Source organism: Moschus berezovskii, chromosome 14 (genome assembly GCF_049115385.1).
Source record: "Moschus berezovskii isolate FMDL1 chromosome 14, NW_MosBer_1.0, whole genome shotgun sequence".
In the NCBI taxonomy this organism is placed as follows: Eukaryota; Metazoa; Chordata; class Mammalia; order Artiodactyla; family Moschidae; genus Moschus; species Moschus berezovskii.
This window is the reverse complement of record NC_142473.1, coordinates 79,146,240-79,161,376: the sequence shown is the minus strand read 5'-3', so window position 1 is coordinate 79,161,376 and position 15,137 is coordinate 79,146,240. Positions and strand designations below refer to the sequence as shown.

The window sequence follows — 15,137 nt, the reverse complement described above, 5'->3', positions numbered from 1 at the left end:
AAATTTAAAACAAACATAAAACCAGCTAAAAGCTGACGAGGCTAAACAACGTCAATGATAAAACGTACTGCCTTGAAAAAAAACAATCTTGTTGTTCCAAGTTCTAAACAACTGCTGTAATCACGGCTGAGTTTTAACAATATGTGTGGAAGCTCCAGATGAGCACATTTTTATTACCTGACCTTTCATAAATATTGTGCTTACATGGATGCGAGTTCAGAGAACAACCTCTGGTACAGCTAGACCCCAACATGAGCCGATTCTACTGCACACGTTCATTGTGAGAAAAAGGATTCAGAGCCGAGAGAGTTCTCTCTGTACTGGGTGGTTCTAGTTACTAGTACTTTGCACTAGTTCTCTTTGTACCAGCTCCTTTGATACTAGATATTCTCACCAGAGCTTCAAGTTTTAAATGGTAGACTTGAACTAGGCAATGACAGCGCAGTGACTGCAAGGACATTGAAACAGATTATTGCCAAGGCAGCCACCTCTGATCATTCTCCCAGCCTTGCGGGGTTCATGCTTTTGGAACTTTCTTTGTGCAATTTCTTTTCTTTTTTCAAAAAATCCATTAGTGTAATTAAAAAGAATGAACTCACTACTTCTCCCCCCGCTTTTTTTTGTGTGTAATGTTTGTTGACTGGCGTGGTTCTATATACAAAGTCCACTGAAAGGAACATTTCGCTGTTTCTTTTCTGGCCATTATTAGAACTGGTTTTATTTCATTGCTATTACTGAAAATAATTTTGTTGTACAGAGACGGCAAGTGTTAAAAGCCATCTTCCCCGGGAGTCGCATATCCTAGGTACATCATCCTGCTGCCCTGTTCTGGTTTGTCAGGCACCGATAATTGAACAGCGCTAGCCTTCAGGGCAAGCTAAGCCTGGGCTTGCTCTCGCAGCTGGCTTCTCTTCCACAACAGCTCCACGGACAATGCAGAGCTAAGATCTGCTCACCGCAGTGTGCAGCCCAGTGGGCACCTTCTGCAGGTTCTCCAAGACCCCGCTCTGCTCCACCATCTTCTCTATCTACGCTCACCGCGAGGGCTCTCATTAGGGATGAAGGCTGGAAATATTCTGTCAGCTGACGGGTCCCAGATGTGTCTCTCCAGCGCAGACCTCGCCCCTGAACTCCAGGTATATACCTTCATCCCTCCATTTGGATGGATCAATGTCCCAACTTAAAACGGCTCAAAAGAGAGCTCAGGATGCATGCGCCCCTCATCCTTCCAAAGCCTTGCCACCCGGGCGCCTCCATTTACAGGCACAAAACTCTCCAGGCATCCGTGACGCCTGTTTCTCTTCCTCCTCACCAGTGAGTCTGTCAGCTCTACTTTCCAAACAGATGACGAATGATTTGGCTTCAAAGCACCTCCACCACCCTTTCGTCCTTCCAAATCACCTCATCTCTGGCCTGGATCAGTCTCTACCCCAGACTCCTTGTCCCCTATAATCTGTCCTCTATTCCAAAGTCAGAGTGATCTTGGTAAAATGTATTATTTTACTGGGTCCTGTCTTCTCCTTGTACCCTGGCTTCCCATCACACTTAGAATTCAAATCCACAGTCCTCACCTGACTGTCAGCTCCCTCCTGGCCTCGTCCCCCTCCTTACTTCCCTTGCTCTATCACTGTGGCCTCCTTGCTGATCCTCCAACATGCCAGCTGCCGTTTTGGCCCTTACTCTTGCTCTTCCCTTCACTGGGAAGGCTCTTCCACAGATGAAGTCCAGGCTCACTCCTGCAATCTCTGATCGGGGTGCCCCCTATCTGAAACAGCACATCCCTGGCCCCTCCCTTTCTCTTCCTATCTGTAATACTGTCTGACACTTAGTTTATTTGTTTGATCTCTGTCTCCTCCAACTACAGCCCAAGTTCCGTGAGGCCAGGGACTTTGCTGTTTTGTTCACAGTACTACATTCCTAGCATATAAAGCAGAACCTGGTACATATATACCAGGGGTTCAATGGTATTTACTAGAGCAGTGACGTGGACTTACATTTGACATCTTCCCTCAGACTAACTCTAGGTGTATTGCTATCATCACACCCATTTTGCAGATGTGGAAACTGAGACCCAAAGAATGGGAGTGACTTAGCCTCAAGACCCCTCAGATCCATGTCAGTTAGTGACACATCCATGATTAAAACACAGGCTTCAAAGAAGAGGAAATCAATACAGAAAATCAACAAAATCAAAAGCTGATTCTTTGAGAAAAATGGCAGAAATGAAAAAACCTCTAGCCAGGCTAAGAAAAAAAGAGAGAAAATACAAATTATTAATATCAGAAATGAAAGAGAGGACATCACTATAGTTCCTACAAACATGAAAAGGGAAATAAAAGAACACTGTGAATAATTCTATGCCCATAAATTTGATAACCTAGATGAAACAGACCAATTTCTTGAAAGACACAATCTGCCAAAAATCATACAAAAGAAATATGCAATCTGAATAGTCCTGTACCTATTAAACATTTTGAATCAATGAATAATAACCTGTCAAAAAAAGAAAATATTAGGCACACATGGGTTCACTGGTGAATTCTACCAAACATTTAAGGAGGAATGTATCAATTCACAACAATCTCTTCCAGAAAATACTAGCAGAGAAAATACGTTCTGACTCATTCTATGAGACCAGTATTAACCTAATACCAAGAGTGAAAACAGGGCTTCCCTGATAGCTCAGTAGGTAACGAATCTGCCTGCAAGGCAGGAGACCCCAGTTCGATTCCTGGGTCAGGAAGATCCACTGGAGAAAGGATAGGCTACCCACTCCAGTATTCTTGGCCTTCCCTTGTGGCTCAGCTGATAAAGAATCTGCCTGCAATGTGGGAGATCTGAGTTCGATCCCTGGGTTGGAAAGATCCCCTGGAGATGGGAAAGGTTACCCACTCCAGTATTCTGGCCTGGAGAATTCTTTGGACTGTATAGTCCATGGGGTTGCAAAGAGTCAGACACGACTGAGCAACTTTTGAGTTTCTCTGGTGGCTCAAATGGTAAAGAATCTGCCTGCAATGAGGGAGACTCGGGTTTGATTCCTGCATTGGGAAGAACCCCTGAAGAAGGAAATGGTAACCTACTCAGTATTCTTGCTAGAGAATCCCCATAGACAGAGGAGCCTGGTGGACTACAGTCCATAAGGTCACAAAGAGTTGGACATGACTGAAGCGGCTTGGCATGGCAAAACTGAAAAAGACATTACAACAAAACTATTAAAAAAATCTCAAAAACATACATGTAAAAATCTTCAACAAAATATGAACAAACAGAATTGAAAAAGTATAAAAAGAATTATACAATATGGCCAAGTGGGATTTATCACAGATATGTAAGGCTGGTTCAATATTAAAAAACCAGCTAAAGTAATGCATTATGTCAATTGGCTAAAGAAGAAACTTCACACAATCACATTAATAGATATAAAAACAGCATGACAAAATCCAATACTCATTCATGATAAAACTCTCAGAAGACTAGAGAAATGGAGGGAAATTTTATCAACTTGATAAGGAATGTCTATAAAAGTCCATATCTAACATCATCCTTAATGGTGAAAAGCTAGAAACGCTCCCGTTAAGAAATGAGGAAAGTACATCCCTTCTTACCATTGCTTTTCAATATTGTACTGGAAGTCCTAGCTAGTGCAATAAGACATAGGCTTTTTTATTTTCATGTATTAGGAAGGAAACTTTTCTACTTTCTATGGGTATTTTAATTTTATAGATTGGGAAGTAAAAATAAAACTGTCTTTATTCACATATGACATGACTGTCTAGCTTTAAAATTTGAAAAAACTGACAGAAAACTGCTTGGAACTCATAAGTATTTATAGTAAAGTGAGGTTGCAGGATACAAGCTTAGTATATAAAAGTCCACTGCTTCCCTATACACAAGCAGTGAACAAGTGGAATTTGAAATTTTTTTTTAAAAGTATACATTTCCATTGGCACCAAAAGAAATGAAATACTTAGGTATAATTATAACAAAATATGTAAAAGATCTGTATGAGGAAAACTGCAAAACTATGATGAGAGACATCAAAGAAGAAACTAAATGATTAGAGAGATATTCCATGTTCATGGATAGGAAGACTCAGTCTTGCCAAGATGTCAGTTCTTCCCAATTTGATCTATACATTCAATACAACCTCAGTTAAAACTCCAGAGAGTTGTTTTGTGGATACCTGCAAACTGACTTTAAAGTCTTATAAAGAAGCAAAAGACTCAGAATAGCCAACATTACAATGGAGAAGAACAAAGTCATAAGACTGGCACTACTGACTTCAAGACTTACAAGCTACAGTCATCAAAACAGTATGGTACCGGCAAAACAGTGAACACATAAATCAATGGAAAAGAATAAAGAGCAGAAACAGACCCACATAAACAAAGCAAACTGATCTCTGACAAAGAAGCAAAAGGAATGCAGTGGAGAAGTAGTCTTTTCAACAAATGGTGCTGGAACAACTGAATATCCACAAGCAAAAAATGTGTATACACACACATATAGACACAGATCTTATAACTATCCCAAAAATTAACTCAAAATGGATCACAGACCTAAACATAAAATACAAAACTATGAAACTCCTAAAAGATAACACAGGAGAAAGATCTACATGACTTTGGGTATAGCAATGACTTTTCAGATACAGCATCATAATCCATGAAAGAAATAATTGATAAGCTAGACTTGATTAAAAGTTTAAAATTCTGTTCTCTGAAAGACATTGTCAAGAGAACAAGAAGTCACAGACTGGGAAAAAATGTTTACAAAAGATGCATAGATATAGAATTATTACCCAAAATATACAAAGAACTTGTAAATTTGTAAACTTGCTTGGTTGTAAAACCAAAAAATAAATAAACAAATAACCTGATTTAAAAATGGCAAAAGACCTGAACAGACAACTCACCAAAGATCCACAGATGGAAAATAAGCATATAAAAAGATGCTTTACACCATATGTGATCAGAGAACTACAAACTGAAACAAAATTGGATACCGCTATACACCTGTAAAAATGGCCAAAATCCAAAACACTGACACAACACCCAATGTTGACAAAGATGTGAAACAACAAGAACTCTCACTCACTGGTGTTTGGAAGGCAAAATAGTACAGCCCCTTCGGAAGACAGCTTGGCGGTTTCTCACAAATTTAAAGATACTTTTACTGTATAATCCAGCAGTTGTGCTTCTTGATATTTACTCAAATGAGTTGAAAATTTACGTCCACACCAGAACCTGCAGAAGTTTTACAGTAACTTTATTCATAATTGCCAAAACTCAAAAGCAAACAACATATCTTTCAGTTGTGCTATGCTTAGTCGCAGAGTCATGTTCGACTCTTTGCGACCCAGTGGATTATGCAGCCCGCCAGGCTCTTCTGTTCATGGGGATTCTCCAGGTAAGAACACTGGAGTGGGTTGCCATGTCCTCCTCCAGGGGATCTTCCCAAACCAGGGATCGAACCCAGCTCACCCACATTGCAGGTGAATTCTTTACTGTCTGAGCCACCAGGGAAGCCTAATATCCTTCAGTAGATGATGGATAAATAAACTGTAGTACAACCAGACAACGGAATACTATTCAGTGCTAAAAAGAAATGAACTTAGCAGCATTATTGGCAATGGCTAAAGTGTGGATGCACTCCAAGGGCCCATCAACAGAGGAATGGATTAGCAAACTGTGGTTTACACACACGGAGGAATATTGCTCAACTTTAAAAAGGAAGGAAATTCTGTCATACACTGCAACATGGACAAACCTTGGGGACATTACACTAAGTGAAATAAGCCATTACAAAAATAATAATAGTGGATGATTCCACTTATATAGGGTACTCAGAGAAGTTAAAATCATAGCAACGGGAAAGATGAATGGGGTTTGCCAGAGGCTGGGAGGAGAACAGAATAGGAAATTATTGTTGAATGTTTATTTTTACAAGATGAAAAGCATTCTGGAGCTGGATGGTTGCACAACAATTTTAAATGCACTTAATATCACTGAACTGTGCACTTCAAATGGTTAAAACATTAAATTCTATTATATACATTTCACCACAATAAAAAATAGGGGGGGGAAAAGAAGCTGAACTATCAAAACATGAAAAAACATGGAAGAACCTTAAACGCACATTACTAAGTGAAAGAAGTCAATCTGAAAAGGCTCCATACCGTATGATTCCAACTCTATGACATGCAGGAAAAGGCAAAACTACAGAGACAGTAAAAAGATCAGAGGTTCTCAGGGTTTAGTGTGGGGCGGGGAGGATGAATTGGTGGAGCACAGGGGATTTTTAGGGCAGTGAAACCACTCTGAATGATACTGTAATGGTGGATACATGTCATTGTCCATTTGTCAAAACCCATAGAATGAATATAACACCAACAGAGAACCACAGCATAATCTATGGGCTTTGGGTGACAACGACGTGTCAGTGGAGGATCCTCAACTGTCACGCATGTGCCACAGGGTGTGGGATGTCAGTAGTGGGGGCGGCTGCATGTGTGTGTAGGAATGCATAGCGACAGAGCGATTATGAGAACTCTCTGCACTCTCCCCTCAATTTTGCTATGGATCTAAAACTGCTCTAGAAAACAAAGTGTACTTTAAAAAAGAAAACAGCTTCAGAGTCCAGACCCCACTCTCCTGCCTCCATCCAATAACACAGCGCTGCCCATGGCCCAGAAAAGGAAGACATCTTGGCAAACCCCAAAGCACAGGGAATGTCTCCATTCATTTCTTCTCACATCAACAGCTCTGGGCAGACAATATACTACCACGGCCACCAAAGCGGCACTGCCAGATGATTTGGGCTTTTTTCTTTATTTGTAGGCTATTAATTAACATACATTAGTTTACACTTTTTTAAAAAAAAATTATTCTTGGTAGTGCTGGGTTTTCATTGCTGCACAGGCTTTCTCTTGTGGCGGCGAGTGGGGGCTACTCTCTGGCTGCGTGCACGGGCTTCTCAGTGCGGTGGCTTCTCTTGTGGAGCACTGGCTCGAGGGTGTGCAGGCTTCAGCAGTCGCTCATGCTGAGCTCAGTAGTCACAACGCCCGGGTTCTAGAGCACAGCTTCAATAGTTGTGGAGGGCGGGCTTAGTTGTTCTACGCCGTGTGGGATCTTCCCGGATCAGGGATCAAGCCCGTCTCCGGCATTGGCAGGTGTACATTCTTTACCACTGAGCCACCAGGGAAACCCTATTTTACACTCTTAACCAATAAAAAAGGTGGCTGGGTGCAGTAGGATGATCACCAGTCCAGGTCAGAAGACCTGCAGACTAAGCCCATCTCCTTCCATAGCTCTGTGACTTTGGGCAAGGCATTTCCCCTCTGTGATGCTGAAATGCATCTGCAAATGAATACTCCCTCCGTCTTTGCCACATCTGGCTACTTGAAAGTTCTTCAGCTGTGATTCACAGTGTAGATATATGTCATTACTTAAAAATAAAGCCTTTTAAGGGCATGTTATGCTCATTTTTGCTACATGAACAGAAAAGTAATACTTCGCTTATTCTTTAGATGAGTAAGTTTAGACTTATTATTAACTATCCATGATGTGAAGGAGTGGTCACCCCACAGACTGAAGGGTCATTCTAGCCTTGTTCTCACAGCCAACAGGTCAGGGTGAGGGGACATTTCAGAGGGAAAAACACAGGGACAATGTGTGTGTCGTCCTGGGATGACCTTCTTGTGCAAATTTAAAACAACTTGAAAAAGAAAAGAAAGGAAAGGTTTGGTATGGACAATATCCTGGAAGGCAGAGAAGGGTTACCGTCATGAGCCACAGATAGATGAGCTGGACTGGGACTCAGGTCTTCCTCCAAATCACAGTAGGGCTGGGTAAGAGGTTAGTCAAGCTCACCTGGGCCACTGGCTTCTGTTTGGCATCTCTGAAGCCTTTCCAGAATCAAGGAGAATCAGGATGTCTCCCTCGTTAACCTCCTTCAACTTTATCATGGCGTCTCCCCTCAGTGACTGAAGCCTTCATTCAGGGTCACTTCTTCCCTGCCCTGCACTGCCCTGGAGCACCCTGGTGGCCTCCCAACCAGCCTCCCTGACTGCGCATCGCCGTCCTCTAAACACCGGTAGTGCGCAATCGTGGCTATGTGTTGGGGTTACCTGGGGAGGTGTGAAATACACTAATACACTTACAGAAAATTACACATAAAGCTACAGTAATCAAAACAGCATGGCAACAGCATAAGGATAGGCACAGGCCAGAGGACAGCAAGGAGACCAAATGAGTCAGGCCTAAGTGAAATCAACCCTGGGTGTTCATTGGAAGGACTGATGCTGAAGCTGAAGCTCCAATACTTTGGCCCCCTCATGCGAAGAGCTGACTCACTGGAAAAGACTCTGACGATGGAAGAGATTGAGGGAAGGAGGAGAAGGGGACGACAGAGGATGAGATGGCTGGATGGCATCACTGACTCAAAGGACATGAGTCTGAGCAAATCCCAGGAGATTGTGAAGGACAGGGAAGCCTGGTGTGCTGCAGTCCATGGGGTCACAAAGAGTGGGACAAGACTTATCGACTAAACAGCAACAACAAATAGACCCGTGGAATACAATTGAGAATCCAGAAACAAACCTATACATCTATGGCCAATGGATTTTCAACAAGGGTGCCAAGACTGTGAAATGGGGAAAAACAGTCTCTTCAATGGTTGTCCGAGGATATTCATGTGCCAAAGAATGAAGTTGGACCCCTACCTCAACCATATATAAAAATTAACTCAAAATGAATCAATGGCCTAAATATAGGAGCTAAGGTCTTAAAACTCAGAAGCCAACACGGAGGTGAATCTTTATTAGTCTGGATTTGGCAACGGAGTCTTAAACATGACACCAAAAGCACAAGCAGCAAAAGGGAAAATAGATAAGCGGGGAGAGGCTCAACTGCGGTGGCAGCCAGGCCTCCACCACCCCCACCAGCCACCTGCTGCCTGCTGTCAGATCTCAGCGGGAGGATGATCTGGAGGCTTCCGGGAAGCTGCCTTCACTCATTTGCTCGGCCTGCTGTAAAGGGCTGGCTGGGGAGATGAAAACATCAAGGGGCTCCCCATTCTTCCAGAGCTCCAAAATCCACACAAGGCTGGGTGGAGAACACAGGACAGTGCCAGTGTGGGCGCCGGCCGTGGTGCATCACTGCAGGCATGCTGGGTGCTCTGAAGCCACGTGGAGACCATGAACGCCACGGGGTGACACTGTGAGTCCTGGGGATGCTTCATGAAAGCTTTAGGTGCCTCTGTGGGCATGACGGGGAGCCACTGTAGAACTATGTGGAGTCCCTAAGGACACACACAATGTGCCTCTGGAAATGTGGAGGGTGCGTTTGAAGGGACTGTGGGTGCTGTGGGGTGCTATGGCAAACACATTGTCTTCAGGGCAGGAACCCTGGGTTTGTTTTGGGTCCTAACCTTGCTGCTTTTTAGAGGTGAACCCTAGAATAATTTACCACTTTCCAGAATCCCAATTGTCCTTAAAAAGAGCTTACTAATCCCTGCCTCCCGGGATGTGGGGAGGATCCGTGATTACCTCCAGAGAGGGTCCAGGAAAGATCACTGGGAGTCAAATGTAAACCATGGAATTAAGGCTCAGGAAGAACTGTTCACACCCGACAGGGCCTCACACCCCAGGAGTGTCAGAACAGAGCGCTGACACAACCCAGGCGCTTCCTCTCGGGCCATTTTTAGATCAGAAAGAGGTATGTGTCTCCAGGGTGACCCCACTGTGTGCTCACAAACACCCAGCTTTCTCATGTCAAGAGCCCAAGCCTCTTCACAGAGGTCACCTCGGAAGGCCACCCACATCATTCCAGGGAGCGACCCTCGTTCAAAGCAAACAGGAGCATCGCACGGGTGATTTCCTGCCCCTTACAACCACCCAGTGGGGGTGCATGCTATTTGCCCACTTAACAGATAAGGAAACTGAGATCACTCTGGGTGATCAAAGCAGTCGTCTGGAGCCAAATGGCTACTGAAGGAGTCAAACGGCTACTGAAGGGCGGAGCTGGGACTCAGCCTCCGTCAGTCTGGCTGTGAGACGCCGGCAAACATTTCCCACAACAGTGCATGCCTGTCTGCCCATAGCTGATGGTCATCCTTACGTGCTCCCTGTGACTATAACATTTCTGTTTCCTGGTTAACAACAGAGGCCAGGCGAGATCACTGCTGTCTCAGCAGCCTTGCTGATGGTAAACCAAGATCAACGGCCCCCTTACTGTTTTTCTTTCTTTACTTCAAGAGACTCTTTCCTCTCACCCAAGGCTCAAGGCTTCCCCTGACGGAGAAACATCCCTTACAGAAAGATCCTGAGGAAGTTAAGCTATTTCTGACTCACTTCAGCGCCTTCCCCTGATTAAGAAAATCAGGCAGGAATCCAGGCTCTGATAAGGTGATTGCTTCCTGCGGGGATCAGGGCAGTCGCTGCCAGGAGGTTTACACAGAAAATTATGGCTGAGTGGCTGGTGCAGCCCGGGGAGCTGCAGGACAGATGCTGTGAGAGCTCCAGAGAAGCCCCCCCAGCCCCGATTCCTGGCCTCACTGCTCCTCTGCATTGTCCACTTGGGTGACCCTTGACCTGGTCCTGCTTTACCTGCTGCTAGGACCTGGCCACCCTGCCTTGGATTTCAACCTAAAATAACCCCAGCCAGCCAGGAGGCACACTCCACTGTTGACAGGACGAGCTTGGAGACTGGTGGAACATCAGATTAGTGACTCAGAAAGTGACCCAGTGCAGCCCAACCATGGGCATCAGAAAACCAAACCCGCAGAGATTTTAACAAGAGCCCAAACTTTAAAAAAAATTGTTAAAAAGACGTTCGTGTCTTCTTTAAGAAATGAAGTTCAGAGATGCGATTTGGTTTCAAGGAAAATTTTACCTTAAGATTCAAGTCATAGAACCAGTAAGCAAAGTGCACAAGAATGGTTGGGTAGTTCAGGGAGGGGCTTCAGATTCAGCCCCACAGTGCTGAGTGACCTTGAGTGAGTCACTTAACTCCTCGGAGACCTGGTTTTCTCTTCCCTAAGATGGAGGTGACAATAGGGCTGTTGGTACAGGAACTGCAACTTAACCCTGCACTTGGCATGGAGAAGCTTCAATCAAGGTTAGTAAAGCTGACTCTTCTGATTAGCTGGGACTCAAACACAGTTCCCTCTGCACTGCTGTGGCCTGCACCTGTGGTCGTTCCCCTGAGGATCTGCGTCATCCTTTACTCAAGACAGGCAATCAGATCTCTCAGAGCTTTGCAATCCCCTCTCCTCTCCACAGACCTGACCAAACCTCTGCCTCCCTGCCACGCCCCCCACCCCGATACCACCATCTGTCCCTTCCTCTAGCTCAGCCCTGGTCTTGGGACCTGTGGTTGGAACAGCAACCGGGGACGTGTGGTTGGAACAGCAACCGGGGACGTGTGGTTGGAACAGAGATTCGAGTCACTGCTGCCCGTTTTTACAGATGAGAAAAAGAGGCACAAACTGAGAGCCAGAAGCCAAACACCCTGGCTCCTCATTCAGGAACCTTCGGGGAAAAAATGAGGCGACCCGGCCTATCACCAGGCCTGGGATTGTGAGCAGCCCAAGAAGCTTCCGGAACCCAAGAAGCAGACCAAGGCTTTTCCATTCCCAATTCCATTGTGGAATGTGATGACTGATCCTAGTACTTGTGGATTTAAACTTTATCCAAAAAGAGAGCCTTGGAATGGGGGAGCGGATGAGGGGAGAGGTTGAGGGAGGGGATGAGGGGAGAGACAGGGGTGGGAATCACCCTAGGAAGGTATTTCCTTCCCACAATCCCAAGATTATGGTGGGTGTGGGTGAGGGGGAGGGGAAGGGGAGGTGGGGGAGGGGCATGTGGGGGAGGGGAGGGAGGGGTCCTTGACAGAGGTGGGACCCTCTGCGAGCCTCCAGGAACTCTGCTTTCCCCCAGAGGGCTGACTTCCTCCAACCCTTCAACCCTCACCTCCTGGGTTGTCTCAGGACCAACCCTGACCTTCCGCCCCATCAGCGGGGCAGCACCCAGCCTGGTGAGATTCCCCCTTCAGCGGCAGCCTCCTTCTCTACATCCCTCACCCCTCACCTTTGCTCCCGTCACGGAGCAAACATCTGGGGGTGAGGACAAGAGGAAAGCCGCCCTTCGCCTGCCCTGCAGCCTTCAGCACGAGCCGAGAGCTTTCTTACTCAGCCACAGAGGGTCTGGGAGCAGGGAGAGGAGAGAAGAAGATCCAACCCTCTTATTTGAATAAGTTGAGATCTGCGCCTCCAGGGCACCAACCTTACCCTTTTCAACTGGTGTCTTCTCCTGTCTGGGGTGTCAAGATTCTCCTGAGGTCTCTTTCTGATGGTGGCTTCAGGATAAACTCTAGAAGGAGGACACAGAGAAATACAGTTTAAAAGGCTAAGGAGGCTTCCCTGGTGGCTCAGGGGTAAAGAATCCGCCTGCCAATGCAGGAGACGTGGGTTCGATCCCTGATCCGGGAAGATCCCGTGTACCACAGCTACTGAAGCCCGTGTGTCCCGAAGCTAGTGCTCCACACCAGACAAACGAGAAGCCCACACACCACAATCAGAGAGTGGCCGCCACTTGCCCCAACTGTAGAAATGCCCACGCAGCAGCGAAGACCCAGCACCGCCAAAAATAAATAAATAAGGCAAGGGAAGGGGGGCCTGCGGCTTCTGGGGGCCACGTCGCTTATACATTCACCCACTCTTACCTCCCATCTCTGTGGGGGGTCATACACAAGCCAGACAGGGCCCAAAAGACAGAAGCAAGCACCCAGCCAACACGCACGGAACTCAAGCCCTTGAAACTGTCCTCTCCATGGTGGCGGAGGCCTAGTTCAAGGAGAGCAATGAGTTCAAGGTCTGCCCTGCAGATCCCAGCACCAGCCCACCCGATGCATGAAAGAAGTTCTCGGAACTCCCTGCTAACTGATGGGGAACAGGGCTTGGCTGGAGGACATGACCTCGTTTTATTTGGCTATCTCTGCCTCAGACATCCACCCAGGTGGGGTCAGCCCAGGGGGCCTCGAGTGTCATGGGCCAGACTAAAGCTACAGTCAGAGGAATTCATGATACAGATACAGATACAGATACACCTACAGGCATACCCATCTCCATACATATCCATACACATATGGATAAGGATGTATATGTATATAATTTTCATTTTTAGCTACAAAAGTACAAGTTTTTCCATACTCATTTATCCTGTTTCACAGATAGACTCACTGTGCAATCTGTGTAATATGACCTTCCAGGCTACAGTCCATGTAATTTACATGTGTGTGCTTGCATGCTAAGTCGTTTCAGTCATGTCTGACTCTTTGTGACCCCATGGACCGTAGCCCACCAGGCTTCTCTGTCTATGGGATTCTCCAGGCAAGAATACTGGAGTAGGTTGCCATATCTTCATCCAGGGACCTTCCCCACCCAGGGACTGAACCTGCGTCTCTTATGTCCCCTGCACTGGCAGGCAGGTTCTTTACCACTAGCCCCATATTTGTGTACATGTGTGTATGAGCACGTACCCATGGTGGCTCACATGCAGACCGTGGGATCTTACATGTGTTATATAACCCCAGCTCTCCGTGAGACCATGTCTACCCCTGCAAGTGAGCACACAGGCGTCTTCAGGAGTCTTCTTCACAGTTGCACGGGATCCGTGGTAGGTGTGGAAGACACAGGCGTCTTCAGGAGCCTTCTTCACAGTTGCACAGTATCCGTGGTAGGTGTGGAAGACACAGGCGTCTTCAGGAGTCTTCTTCACAGTTGCACGGGATCCGTGGTAGGTGTGGGAGACACAGGCGTCTTCAGGAGCCTTCCTCACAGCTGCACGGCGCCCGTGGTAGGTGTGGAAGACACAGGCGTCTTCAGGAGCTTTCTTCACAGTTGCACGGGATCCGTGGTAGGTGTGGGAGACACAGGCGTCTTCAGGAGCCTTCCTCACAGCTGCACGGCGCCCGTGGTAGGTGTGGGAGACACAGGCGTCTTCAGGAGCCTTCCTCACAGCTGCACGGCGCCCGTGGTAGGTGTGGGCCACCTGCCCTCACCCCGCCCACCATGCACGTGTGCGTGTCTCCATTCCTGACTGTTGCCACCTTGTGGCCGTGGCCCCCTTGGTGCACTCATTTCCGTGTGGATGTTTTCAAGCACGTCCAAAGCCTGGATGCCTTGAAGATGGACGGCCAGGCAGATGCTCTGCAAACATCACATTTGACAAACTGCCTTCTCCCTATTGCTGTTGTTATTGTTTAGTCACTCAGTCGTGTCTGACTCTTTTGCGACCCCATGGACTGTAGCCCACCAGGCTCCTCTGTCCGTGCTAATTCCCAGGCAAGAATACTGGAGTGAGTTGCCATTTCCTTCTCCAGGGGATCTTCCCGACCCAGGGATTGAACCCGGGTCTCCTGCATTGGCAGGCAGATTCATTTAGTGCTGAGCCACCAGGGAAGCCCCACAATACTGGATTAACGCCCTTCAAATAGCAGGGCAGGAGCCCCTTTGCTTGGGTGCAAATTTGAACTCAGAGTTCAGCCTGCAGAGTCGCTTTTCTGCTCACCTCCTGGTGGCCTGGGAGGTCGTGTTCCCTGGATGAGGCAGGAGTTTATTTCTTGGCTCATGTGTCTGTCCACTGTTCCACTTCCCCGGAGCATCTCTGTATTCCTGGTCCACCTGAGCCCGGGAACTACATTTACAGGCTCAGAACCGATAATGAGCTTTTATGAGCTCTAGGGACCGCGAGGAACACGTATTAATGTCAAGTGTGCCCGTCAGCCACACAGCCTGGGTGAATGTCACACATTAACAAAATTAAAGGCTGCAGCCACGCTGGGAAGGAGCCGCGGGCTGCGTGTCAGGAGGTGCGAGCAAGGCCCGTCAACAACAAAATTACTTTTCGGGTTTTGCACTCCCGAGCCCGAAGCTGTCTTCAGTCTTCGATGGAATTCTGTCTTCCTGCAGCCTAAGAGGAGATTAGTTTATTACCAGCCTGCCAGGAGAGGTGAAATCCGGCACTAATCCTAATTCCCATTTAAGCAAATCTGCATTGTGTGAGGGAAACCAGCTGGGCTTGGAATTTCTTCCCCTCTCTCCTGAGATCTCCCAGCCCCCTCCTCTCTGTGGGGGAG

General features: G+C 46.7%; 1 protein-coding gene across 5 annotated transcripts in view; it reads right to left on the bottom strand.

Moving 5' to 3' along the window:
- The window catches only part of TSPAN18 (tetraspanin 18), a 207,213-nt gene that overhangs the window by 153,672 nt on the left and 38,404 nt on the right, over positions 1-15,137 (bottom strand). For 4 of the 5 annotated variants that reach the window (XM_055423891.2, XM_055423895.2, XM_055423892.2 and 1 more), the window contains exon 2: positions 12,289-12,370. The exons of the other annotated variant lie outside the window; for it this stretch is intronic. The gene's annotated coding sequence lies outside the window, so the exon portion shown is untranslated. The remainder of the gene's footprint in view (positions 1-12,288; positions 12,371-15,137) is intronic. 5 annotated transcript variants of the gene reach the window in all.